This window comes from Lissotriton vulgaris, chromosome 9 (genome assembly GCF_964263255.1).
Source record: "Lissotriton vulgaris chromosome 9, aLisVul1.2, whole genome shotgun sequence".
Taxonomy (NCBI): domain Eukaryota; kingdom Metazoa; phylum Chordata; class Amphibia; order Caudata; family Salamandridae; genus Lissotriton; species Lissotriton vulgaris.
In genome coordinates this window covers 764,818,501-764,831,520 of record NC_141697.1, presented here as the reverse complement: position 1 = coordinate 764,831,520, position 13,020 = coordinate 764,818,501, and the positions used below count along the sequence as shown (strand labels likewise).

General features: G+C 47.8%; 1 protein-coding gene across 1 annotated transcript in view; it reads left to right on the top strand.

Moving 5' to 3' along the window:
- PACS1 (phosphofurin acidic cluster sorting protein 1) overlaps nt 1-13,020 on the top strand; it is a 1,518,728-nt gene that overhangs the window by 380,690 nt on the left and 1,125,018 nt on the right. The window lies entirely within an intron of this gene.

Genomic DNA, 13,020 nt, shown 5'->3' with positions numbered 1-13,020 from the left:
AAACCTTAAACTGCATATGTACAAAAACAGATTTACTTACCTTTTAACTAGGAAATGTCTCAGTGTGATATCTAGAGCATATCAGACTGAGTAGAAAAAGTCACTTAAAAAGTAATCTAAAAAGTAAAATACAAAGTAATCTCAATAGTAACTGAAAAGTAGTTCCAACTTTTTTATGAACATGTGACTTACCTGTAACCAACCCAATTGCCTTCAGCTGCATTCAAACTGTATTTAGCTGCATATTCTTGCTAAGTACTATTACACTTACCTGTACCAGGAGTGGCTTGGTTCTAGAAAATTAAATACAACTAAATAATATTTTTATACAAATAAATTGGTATGAGTTCAGTCTTTGTGTGTGTGACTGAATGTGTTCAATAAATGCTTAACACTACCCTCTAATAAAGCTTTACTGCTCGCCCACACTACCTCAAATAGAGAGTAAAGTATTATCTACTTTTACCTATGCCTACTTTTCGTGATCCACTGGACTCTGTGCACACTATACTTTACTTTGGTATAGTATATACAGAGCCAGCTTCCTACATTGGTAGATCAGCGGTGGGATCCACAACTTTGCATTTGTTGGACTGACTTGGTTAACACCTGCTCACACGACAGAAGACTTACATTGTCTTTAGAATATGAATTTTTTTAATTTTCAATTTTTTTCAAGTTACTAAGTCCCGTTAGGGCCTTGGTTAAGTCCATTTAGAATTTTAGAAAAATAAAAACTCACTATAGTTAGGGGTAAGAGGGTTAAAATCTTCTTGTAGAATATCTCTTAACAAGAACCCAGCTATTAGTGAAAATGACATAGAGAACATGGTTGAGGAGCTCGTTTCCCACAGAAATAGCAAAGAAATGGGGCATTTTGTATTAGGACCGGAGAGAAGAACATAATAGGTAGGATCAAACATAAAATCTCGAAAATTTCCTCAACTAGGGATGAGAATTGCAGGTGCTGTAGGCGAGGGATTTGTTAACTCTTATGAACTGGAGCAATCTTTTGCATGCACTACCTGTAGAAGAGAAAGGGTTGTGAATGAGAGCTCTCTCTGTTCCTTTCAAACTATTTGTGAACCAATAAAGTTAAAGACGCTCTGGGGAGTTACCGTTCCTTAGTGCTAGTCCTCTGGCCTCAAAGCAGTACTTACAACAGTGTGCAACAGCCATCAGACACTATTTATTTATAAAAGTGCAAAAGGTGTTCCTAGCTCCCAAAATGAGGGCAGTGAAGCAATACTATGGTGTTCTGAAAATAGAGCTCAGGGGGTGTTTATATCGGATAATAGGCCATCTCAGGTGAATGCCTGGAGTAGGGTGAATGATCGCAAACTCTGTCATAAACAAAGCCGCAATTCATCGCCTGGAGAAAAAACTTGTTTCCGTCTTGAGTGACTGCATGTTCACCATTTACAATTATAATATTACAGTTATTATTTCTCATGAAGGCTCTTTGTATTGATACGTATTCTTGAAGAAAGAATATAAAATGCTTAATGAAAAAGCGCTGCTCTATGTGTTAGAGACCGAATAGACTGCATACATCACACAAACAACCTGAGCGGCTGAGCCACGAGGCTTGATGACTAGGACTCGGGATCAAAATATCCGGATTCCGAAAGAGAAGAAAACAGCATTTCATTTCAGATTTGAGCCAAGTAAAAGCAAGTCAAACCAGTATTTATAGACTCTTTAGGCAGGGGTAAAGCCAAGGGCAAGGCCCTGTCCTTTTAGCCTCCTGGCCTGGGGGCTGGAGCATTGCACACAGTCCCCTTCCCGGCGCCGGTGGCATGATTGCTTGGGCCCCTTACTCCATGACCGTCACCATGTGGAAGAAAAAGCAACATTGGTTTATTTTATTACTGGTTACTGCTGGTGGCACTGCCTTTATTAAGAGGCCTGCTGCTGCTTCTAAGTGCCCGACTCGATGTCTTTCTAACCGGTTGTGGCTCGTGTGATGCGTGTGTGCTGGGGCGTGGTCCCTGGAGTGGTAAAAGGTTACGCACGCTGCAGCAGCCCCCTACCCCCATAGACCAAATAGAGCCCAATCAGTGGCCCACCTACCAGCAATACTGAACTGAAGCCAATTTGATGTGCATGCATGAACAATGGATTTATTATCAGGCTTGCTCTCTCAGCAGCACAGCAACACTCTTCTTCACCGAGGGAGTCTGGAGACACTGCAGTGTTGTTCACACTCCGTTGCAAAGTCTGTCTCAATTATATATGATACATGATGTACAGACTGCAGTGCAGTCATGTTTTTGTGAGTTTGCAGTGGTAGTGTAGATCCTGCCCTGATAAATAAGTGCTGGTGCTAAGCCCCAGCACAAATTATTTACAACAAGGGGTGGTGAGGGACAGAGTCTCTGAATTAAGCAGAAAGCTCTCACCCAGTCAAGAGATCAGGGCTAGATCCAACACCGTTTTTTAGCTCACTGCACCATCCCAGTTTCAGAACCTGGCTGTATGCAAATTAGTCTGTTCCTGTCCCAGTGCATGATGGGAACAGGGCAAACCAAACTACAAAAGCCAATTCTTACACTGGGAAGGAAACAAGCTCCCGGGGACCGGTTTCTGGCATTACAGCCGTCTTCGGCCCGGTTTGCTTGAATCCTGATGGTGCAATGAGCAAGGGTCTCACATCTGAGAATACCCTTCCACGCTTAGGGTGGACAAAAATATTTACAACAAGGGGTGGTGAGGGACAGAGTCTCTGAATTAAGCAGAAGCTCTCACCCAGTCAAGAGATCAGGGCTAGATCCAACACCGTTTTTTAGCTCACTGCACCATCCCAGTTTCAGAACCTGGCTGTATGCAAATTAGTCTGTTCCTGTCCCAGTGCATGATGGGAACAGGGCAAACCAAACTACAAAAGCCAATTCTTACACTGGGAAGGAAACAAGCTCCCGGGGACCGGTTTCTGGCATTACAGCCGTCTTCGGCCCGGTTTGCTTGAATCCTGATGGTGCAATGAGCAAGGGTCTCACATCTGAGAATACCCTTCCACGCTTAGGGTGGACAAAAATATTTACAACAAGGGGTGGTGAGGGACAGAGTCTCTGAATTAAGCAGAAAGCTCTCACCCAGTCAAGAGATCAGGGCTAGATCCAACACCATTTTTTAGCTCACTGCACCATCCCAGTTTCAGAACATGGCTGTATGCAAATTAGTCTGTTCCTGTCCCAGTGCATGATGGGAACAGGGCAAACCAAACTACAAAAGCCAATTCTTACACTGGGAAGGAAACAAGCTCCCGGGGACCGGTTTCTGGCATTACAGCCGTCTTCGGCCCGGTTTGCTTGAATCCTGATGGTGCAATGAGCAAGGGACTCACGTCTGAGTATACCCGTCCACGCTTATGGTGGACAAAATAATTAAACAACAGGGGCCAGGGACAGACTGATTTGCATATAGCCAGGTTCTGAGCTGGGATGGGGCAGTGAGATAAATAACGGTGATGGATCAAGCCCTGATCTTTGGACTGGGTAAGAGTGGTCTGCTCAATTCAGACACTCTGTTCATCACCACCCCCTTTTGTGAATCGATTTTGGCCACTACAGGTGTGGCAGGGTATACTCAGACATGAGTCCCTTTCTCACTGCTCCATCAGGATTCAAGCAAGCCGGGCCGAAGACGGCTGAAATGCCAGAAACCGGTCCCCGGTAGCTTGTCTCCTTTCTGGTAAAGAATTGGCTTGGTAGTTTAGTCTGCCCTGTTCCCATGATGCACTGGGCCAGGGACAGACTGATTTGCATATAGCCAGGTTCTGAGCTGGGATGGGGCAGTGAGATAAATAACGGTGATGGATCAAGCCCTGATCTTTGGACTGGGTAAGAGTGGTCTGCTCAATTCAGACACTCTGTTCATCACCACCCCCCTTTTGTGAATCCAGCACAAATTAAGCACTGGTTTTACTGAAAACTGGGAAGTTTGATATCTTACTTCTCAGCACATTAAACCCCCACTGATGCCAGTGTGGGATTTTATGAAAAATTCACTCGGAGATGCCCTCAGAAAAACGACCAAACTCTAGTGTCCAGGCTGGATGGCTGCTCGTCAGCTGGCACCACCAGACATGTTTCAGGACCCCTGGGTCGCAAGTCTGCCGCTCTCTGGGTCCTGGAACAAAACACATTCTAGGTCGAGGTGCCAAGCCTCCTCCCCAGGTTGCCAGGGTCCACGAAGGGGAAGCTTCAAAGGCTTTCTGTTTTTGTGAGCTACCCCAGCCATTTGCTGCTCCCAGAAACTGGCCTCCACTGGTTCTGACCCCCACTTTGGGTGGGAAAATCTACTGGAAAACCAAGTTAGGAGGATAATTGTGCCAACCTTTGCCAACCCCACCCCTCAGGTGGGGGAGGTGAGGTGAAGCACAACTCTCATGCCCCGCCATCTTTAAGAGGGAGGACCCAGCCAACCATAGTCAGGCTTAGGCCCCTCTCCCACTGGAGGGGAGGGTGGCATAATGGGGGGTGTACCCACCCAAAGAAAGGGACCCGTTGGTCCCGACCTGTACTTACCTCTAACACCCTTACATTTAGTATTTAGGCGCAACCCTGAACCTTGCTGCCTCAGACAAGAAGAAGGACCGAAGAGCCGCGCAGAAGGAAAAAGAGGAGGACACCAACTGACTTGGGCCCCAGCCCTACCGACCTGTCCCGACTTTGACCTGCTCCAGTGAAATCCTGGTGTGTCCTGCAGCCAGCAGCCCCAAAGAACCCAGAGGACCTGCCCTGCCTTCCTGTACCGACTGGATTTTTCGGTCCAGATGGGATCAGCTCCTAGGAGCCCCTCTAACCCAGCCGGAACGTAATCACCTCCCTCCTTAGAACGTATTTACAAGGGGTATGGATATATGTATGTACATCTCGTACCTAAGGATGGGGAAAATTGCAATAAACATGCATAGGTTTTCTACAATATCCTATTCACACCAACTAGTCTCGCGGCCACTTAGGCCCAGACTAATCTACCCTGGGGCAGGTCTGATTATATACTCTCATCTCACTCGACACGCAATCCGGCGCGTCTACACACATGGGCCTGCAGTCCCAGTGCTCTCATTCACACATGGTCTGCAATCCAGCAGACCTACACACCGGGTCCCTCCGGTATTCTCACTTACACACGATCCGCAATCCGGCAGACCTACACACCGTCTATCTCAGGTGCTCTCATTAACGCCGTGTACCAACGACGATCACTTTCCTATGTATACTTAGGGAAGAAGTCTCTCATTGTCTACTCAGGATAAAACTACGATAATAGAAATTAGTATGGTTTTCCAAATTGCAATATGTACCTTCTGCTCCTGACATCAAATGTCCCCCTTCCTCCTTATTGTTCACTCATCTCTTACCTGATCGGGATTCGTATCCGTTCACGCAAACTATGCTTGACTAGAGGACAAGGTTACCCCGATTGAACAAGAATACAAGGCACATGTCGGTTCACTAAGAACGGGGGTGTTTTATTATAACAATAAAAATAAACACAATACTACACAATGTATATTCTGCAAAGAAAAGTAAAGGTTAGAATGCGTGCTTAATAAGGGTAAGGGCGGAGGTCACCTGGTTAATATGAAGTCTGGGTTCGGCAGTCATCTAGGTTCCCTTCTCGTCTCTGTGTCTTGGCTCGTCTCGGAATCACACCTCAGCAGTCACGGGTACAGGTCTGCACCGCTATGCTCAATCTCCTCTGCTTCCCTCCAAGTCAACCTTGCTCGCTCTTGACTACCGTCTTTCTTTCTCTCTCTCTCTCTCTGTCTCTGTGCGCTCCGCGCTACTTCTCCTTCAGTCTTTCTCAGAGAGTCTTGGTTTCAGAATCTTTCTCGGACTTCAAAATGGCGACTGTCTGCCTTGAAAATAATTAATGGCATAGATGCTAACGGCTAGCTGCCGCCTACAGACTGACTGACTCACTGCCTAACACTTTCGCTAATATGGAAGCTGTCCCTTCATGGAAAGTTACGGCCAGTAACCTGCCGCCCACCAAATTCTTGTACCTCCCCGTACCAAGGACACGTTCCCAGCCGGCCGGCCTTAAGTTGTGTCTTCGGAGTGGAGAAAAATACAGTCTTTCGATAAGGGCCAGCCTGAACCGGTTCTCTCCAAGCGAACAACACCTCGAAACTAAAACATTACACTTGACCTAGAAAGCCTCTCAAGCTACCAGGCAGAAGGCAAGATGGAGTCTGTCCCATTTAAGGCCTACAAGGCCCAGAATAAGCATAACTCCATGGAAGATATACTAACACTCTTGCAAAAGGATGGATCATCACTAATACTTATATATCTATCCCCTAGCTTAAGTTTATAAGCCCTGATCTAAAGAAAAGGGCACGAAAATGCACTACTGTGCCTCATGGATAGGTCCTACTTATAGTCCTAATCCCTATACTATACGGGTAATAGGCTGGAGTCATCTTCCATCATCCTCCCTCCAAAGAGGGTCGAAAAAGTCGGTTATTACACTTCCCCAACCAGACTTTGTCTCCTGTGAGCACCAGGTTTGCACACCAACAGACTCTGGGTCCGGCCAAATCCACGAGTCTGCACCACTCTGCACCCGACACCCACAGCCAGAGTTGGAGTGGCCCAACACCACAAGGAAGTCTCCCTAGAAAACCTGGGTTCTGGTAATCCCTGACCTACCTAAAGTCTCCAGCCAACGCAGGTAGCCCCTTTCTGGATGATCCCCGACCGGAGCCGGAAAAAAAAACAGCTGCCAAAAGACACCCCTGTACCTGACGCCCCATGGCCTTGGGTGGCTCAACCAGTGGTGTCCCTCGACATCCCAACTTACCTCTCCAACTGGTGGTCGCCTCCAGAAGATCTTCGTCCCTGAGCCTCCAGTGTGTTGCAACCATAGAGTCCCCGTTGAAATCAACTGGGCACCTGACGCCAAAACAGCACCCTGCACCCGGCCGCCACTGTGCCGCTGTGGGTGCACCTTGTGCGCTAAATCGGATCACCCTTTGCCCTGAGCTTAAGTCCAGGAGCTTTTTTCCCACAACCTTGTGGCCTGCTCGTAAGCAGCCACCAACGGGGAAGCCCCTATCCTCCATTGGAAAACATTGGACCTCAGCACTTTGCACCCAGCCACCTTAGTGCCACCTTAGTGCTTTGAGAGTGCATCCTTGACCCTGGGGGAACCCTTGTTCTAACCCCAGAAAACCAACTCCCAAATCGAAGTACTTAACGTTAAACTGATAACCTGCTTTTCTTCCATAGGACTGCATTAACTGCTTTCTTATTAGAATTGTGTTAAGTGTGGAGTTGGATTGTATGAAACTTTAAACTGCATATGTACAAAAACTGATTTACTTACCTTTTATCTAGGAAATGGCCCAGTGTGATATCTAGGCATATCACACTGAGTAGAAAAAGTCACTGAAAAAGTAATCTAAAAAGTAACATGCAAAGTAATCTCAATAGTATCTGAAACGTAATTCCAACTTTTTTTATAAACAAGTGACTTACCTTTAACCATCCCAATAGCATTCAACTGCATTCAAACTGTATTTAACTGCATTATTCTTTCAAAGTTCTATTACACTTAACTGTACCAGGCCGGGCTAGTTTCTAGAAAATAAAATACAACTAAATAATATTTTTATGCAAACAAATTAGTCTTAGTTCAGTATTTGAGTGTGTGACATCATTTCTTGCCTGAGTGTGTACAATAAATGCTTAACACTACCCTCTGATAAAGCCTTACTGCTCGCCCACACTACCCCAAATAGAGAGTAAGGTACTATCTACTTTTACCACTGCCCACCTTTGGGGATCCACTGTACTCTGTGCACATTATACCTTACTTTGGCACAGTATATACAGAGCCAGCTTCCTACAGCAATGACTTAGTGGGGTTCCACAGATTCCAATAATGATTCAGTGGGGGTCCCCTGATTCTATAAATGAATAATTAGGGGTCTGAAAAAGTAAAAAGATTAAAAACCACAGGTCTAGACAATTTGTCAGACCTTTGATAATGGCAGTTAAACAAATGCTTGTAAAAAAAAGCCACAGATTACACGAAAAACATGTTTGAAAAATAGAGTAAGATGGTTGTAAGTGACTTAGACTTAAAAAATGCTTTATTCGATTTTACAAATTGATAAAATCATAAAAGCAAAAAACACAGTTCATCAAATATGTACAAGCAATGTTACGTTAAAAAATACAGAGGAAAGTAACAAGTTATACATTTTCTTTTTTTTTTTTTTAAATTTTTAACCTTTATTCACAGTCAAAATTCTATTACAGAGTTAGTCGCCTGCAGCCCCAGGGGGGTGGCAGCCAATGTCAAGAAAAACATATCTCGTACACAGTATTAATTTGACACAGCCTGAGGGCCGACATCCCGGAGGCTCGGCAGCGTACAATGAGAGAATAGCGCGGTACAAATCTAGAAGTGGCTAGACAGTATCATCGTGCACACCTTACAGGACTTGTGTCGACACTTCTCTGGCTGAGTGTAGGACGGTGTCATTACCCATCCAGGGGCTAGCAGGCAAGACCCAACCCAGCGTCATAACAAGAAAAATGAAAAGAGAAGGGCTAGCTAACTTCTACCCCAACTACCCCCCCACCCTCATATCGCCATTAGTGCTCTTGCCCAGGTTGCAACACAGCTAGTACTCGATTGGACACGGTGTTAACCGAATGAGTAAGGCGGAACTTGAGAGCCGCCTAACGTCCTGCAGTCCTCCCAAGGCAGGCTGAGCCCTCCAGTGTGACCCATGGGCTACGCACCACACATATCTCCTGCATGCGGACTGCGCCCTAGTGTCCCACTATTCGCCATGACCCTACCGCACCCCCCGAGGACCCCAGTTATGCACTGACCTCGAACCCCCATAAAGGCCCCTACCCGGGTTCCTCATGTGTGTCACACTCGTCAACATCCCCACCTTGCTCTGTGTCCTCCTCCCCAGTACAGCTGATGTAAGACTTATACAATGTCCAGAAGTTCTTGGGCCGGCTCATGGGAGGGAGCAAGTCGCTATATACCTCGGACTGTGTGCAGCAGTACAACATGTCCTTTGCCCATCTTTTCTTTGTTGGTAATGGGCCTCTCATGCAACAAGCGGCCACTACTCTTCTGGCTATTAACAAGGCCATATCTACCAGCCGTCTCAATGCAACCGGCAGGGGCTTCGAGTAACCCAACAGTGCCAGTGCAGGATCAGCCTCAATATCCGCCTCTAGAATTAAGCACAGTTCCGCGAACACTTCCCCCCCCATAATTTACTGATGCCCGGACAGGCCCAGGCCATGTGCAGGAAATAAGGCTCTCCGCGTGGCAGCGTTCACATTCCGGGGATTGCCGCAAACCGTACCTGTGCAGCGCCTCCGGGGTGTAGTAGACGCGCTGTAGGAATTTGAAATGAACTAGCCGATGTCGCCCATTCAATGATAGCCTCTTTGTGCTGAAGCAGCAGTACCGCCACTGTCATCCTCTATCTGCAGTCGCAGATCGTGCTGCCGCGCTGTGCTAGCTTTGGATGGTTGGGGCTGTTTGTGGCGGGATCCCAATTTGTTTTGGTTAGTCGCCAGCTTACGAGAAGAGACTGTTTTAATCACGTACGTAAGTTCCGGTACCTCAGTTGGTTCCAGCAGGTCCGGTCCCAGGAGTTCCCGCATTGCCCCCCGTACCCTGTGATATTGAAATCGTGTAAGGAGCGAGACGTCTGCCTGCGGTGGGGACAATTGCTCCCATGTCTTCAGCACTCCATCTACGAAGAGGTCCTCAAGTTTGGACACTCCCAACCTCTGCAATGTTCTTGTGACTCCCTTCTCCCTTAGCAAAGGGATCCACACCGCCCACTCAATCCTCAGGAGTGGGGAGTACAGAAGGTCGCAGCCCTGCGCTCGTGCCAACTCATGCCAGGCATGATTCGTGGTTTTAATGGAGTCCAGTCTACCAATACTTCGGTCTACCGGCAGGAGTACTGTGGCCGGCAGTGGCAGTGGGTCTGCGAAGAGGCGCTCAAGAATGACGTGCGGGATCTGCGGAGATCCGTGTATCCAGGTGTGAAGGTGAGCCACCTGCGCTACTCTGTAATACCTCTCCATGTCAGGGGCGCCCAGGCCTCCCATTTCATAAGGTAATGTCAAGGTCTGCCACTGTATTCTGGGGTGTTTCCCACCCCACGCTAATCGGGTGAGCGCCTGAGTCAACTGTTTGAAAAAGGCCTTGGAGAGGACGACTGGGATGTTGGTGAACAAGAACAGAAACCTAGGCAGCACCACCATTTTCATAATAGAGATCCTGCCCATCAGGGACAGGGGGAGTTTGCACCATTTCTCTATATCATCCAGCAGTCTGGAAAAAGTGGTTCCATAGTTTTCCCGAATCAAGGTTTCAGGGTCCATATGCAACCGTATCCCCAAGTACCGGACCGGGTCAGAAGACCACTGGAGGGGGAAGTCCATCACAAAAGGTGTGGTGACTGGGGTTAATGGGAACGCTACAGATTTGTTCCAATTGACTTTAAGACCTGATAGCGCCCCAAATCGCACAACCTCTCTAAGCACTGATGGGAGATTTGTCTCCGGTTCGCGGACATATAGCAGAGTGTCATCTGCGTATGTGGATATGCCAATCTTATATGTCGGAAAATTGATGCCCTCTGCGGCATGGTACTCCCTGATGGCGCAGACTAGGGGTTCAGCCACTAGAGAATACAATAAGGGAGAAAGAGGGCATCCCTGTCTCGTCCCCCTGCTGATTCCGAAAGGGTCAGTGACAGAGTTTCCCATTCGCAATCTGGCCGTTGGCTTATAGTACAGTGCTCCCATCATTTGTAGGAAGGGTTCACCCAGCCCTAGTTTTCGCAGCACTCTTAACATGAAGGGCCATTCTACTGAATCGAATGCTTTTTCCATATCAAGAAATATGGCTATAGCCTTGTTCTCTTGCTGAACATGCTGCATTGCTTCCAACACTGTTCTGATATTATAGGTCAGATTCCTTTCTGGGACAAATCCTGCCTGCTCCGGTGCCACAAGATCGGGGACAAGGAGTGCCAAACGAGTGGCGAGTACTTTGGCATATAGTTTGGTATCCACATTCAGTAATGACAGTGGCCGATACGAACCACAAACTGTAGGGGGCTTGCCGGGCTTCAATATCGTTATTAGCAGGGCCTCGCTCATGGTGGGAGACATCGACCCGTCTGCACAGATCTCATCGAATAGGGTGATCAGATGGGGCATGAGTTTGTCGAGAAAAGTCTTGTAGAAGCCCACAGTAAGGCCATCTATTCCGGGGGCACTACCCGCTTTCATCCCCCCTAGAGCTTCCCTCATCTCATCCTCCTGGACCGGAGCTGCCAGGAACTCTCTCATCGAGTCTGGGAGGAATGGCATCCTAGTGTAACTAAGATAATCCTCTATCTCCTCTTCCATGTGAGAGGATGTGGATTGATAGAGATCCGCGTAATAATTTTTAGGTGTTCTAATAATCTCCGCTTCGTCCGTGAGGGAGTCCCCAGTGGGTGATATCAGTTTGTCTATTATCAATGGCTTCCTCTCCTGCCGCATAATTCGAGCTAGGACTGAGCCAGGTCTGTCCCCCTCCCCGTACACCCTAGCCGTGGCGTACTTGCCCATATGCTGAACCTCTCTATCGGCCTCCTCGTGATATTCCGTTAGCAGTGTTTTAAGGCGATCCGCAGTTTCCGAAGCATAGCATCTGCTTTGCTTCTCTTCTAGATCTCTCAATTGGGTTTCGAGTGTCCGCAACCGTTGTCTAATGGCTTTGAGTACACTGGAGTGTTTGGCCATGGCCATCCCTCTGATATACGCCTTAAAACCATCCAACAGTGTCAGGAAGCTGTCCACAGTGCCTAGGTTCGTATCAAAGAAAGCGTCAATGTCCTCCGCTAGACTACCTCTGAACTCCTCATCAAGAAGCGCGTAGGGGGGGAATCTCCAAGTGAACGGGGGAATTCTTTTTGTCGGGACTGCCAATGTCAAAAGTAGGGGAGAATGGTCCGAAAGTGTATGGGGCAGCACCTCGCATCTACTTACACCTGCAATTATCGTTTGTGAGGCAAGGAAGTGATCTATGCGCGTATGTATATCATGGTAAGCCGAGTAGTGTGTGAACCCCCCCCCCCGTGTGGGGTGCTTAGTGCCCCAAACATCAACCAAGTCTAGTTTCAGCATTTCGGCCTGCATAAGGAGGGCCGCTGCTGCCGGGCGACGAGTCTGCCCCCGCGATCTATCCTTATCAGGGTCGTACACAAAGTTAAAGTCCCCCCCCATAACATCTTGGAGGTCTCGTAGGGCCTGCAGCGCGTTGCTAAACCTGCATAGAACTCGGGGTGGTGTAAGTTGGGCCCATAAACATTAACCACTACCAGGTCCAGACCTTTACCCACGCACCGTGCAATTAGGAAACGTCCCTCAGGGTCCGTGTCTATCAGGGACAGCCGCAATTGTGAGCGCGGATTTACCCATATGAGGACTCCCCTAGAGTGTGTGGTGAATCCCGCTGCCAGACAGTTACCCCTAACACCTGAGGCATCAAGCATCTTACTCTGGGGAGGGAGATGCGTTTCCTGTACGAGTGCAAGATCAACATGGCGTCTATGTAGGTAGTTTAACACCTTCCTAAGCTTGCGGTGATCATTCAACCCCCTCACATTCCATGTTATTGCCTGCAGTGAGTCGGGCCCAGCATCCTCAGACATTCTACCTACGTCTGCCATTTCTGAAGAAAAAACAGTGTATCAGCAAACAACCTGTCCCCAGTTCCGTTAAACCCTGTCCAACAATGCACAATAAGAGCAACAGTTCCTGCAATATAGCTATCAGTCAACAACCTGCATGGCGTACCCATTAGAACCCCCCATATGAAACCGTAACCTCCCGAAACCTGTGTCTCCCCCCAGCCACTGCAGACCTCCCTCAACCTGGCCTGACCGGGTCCAATCCCACCCTCAGAACTCAAAATCATAGAACCATCCTGGGGAATCCAGGACATAGACCACCTGGG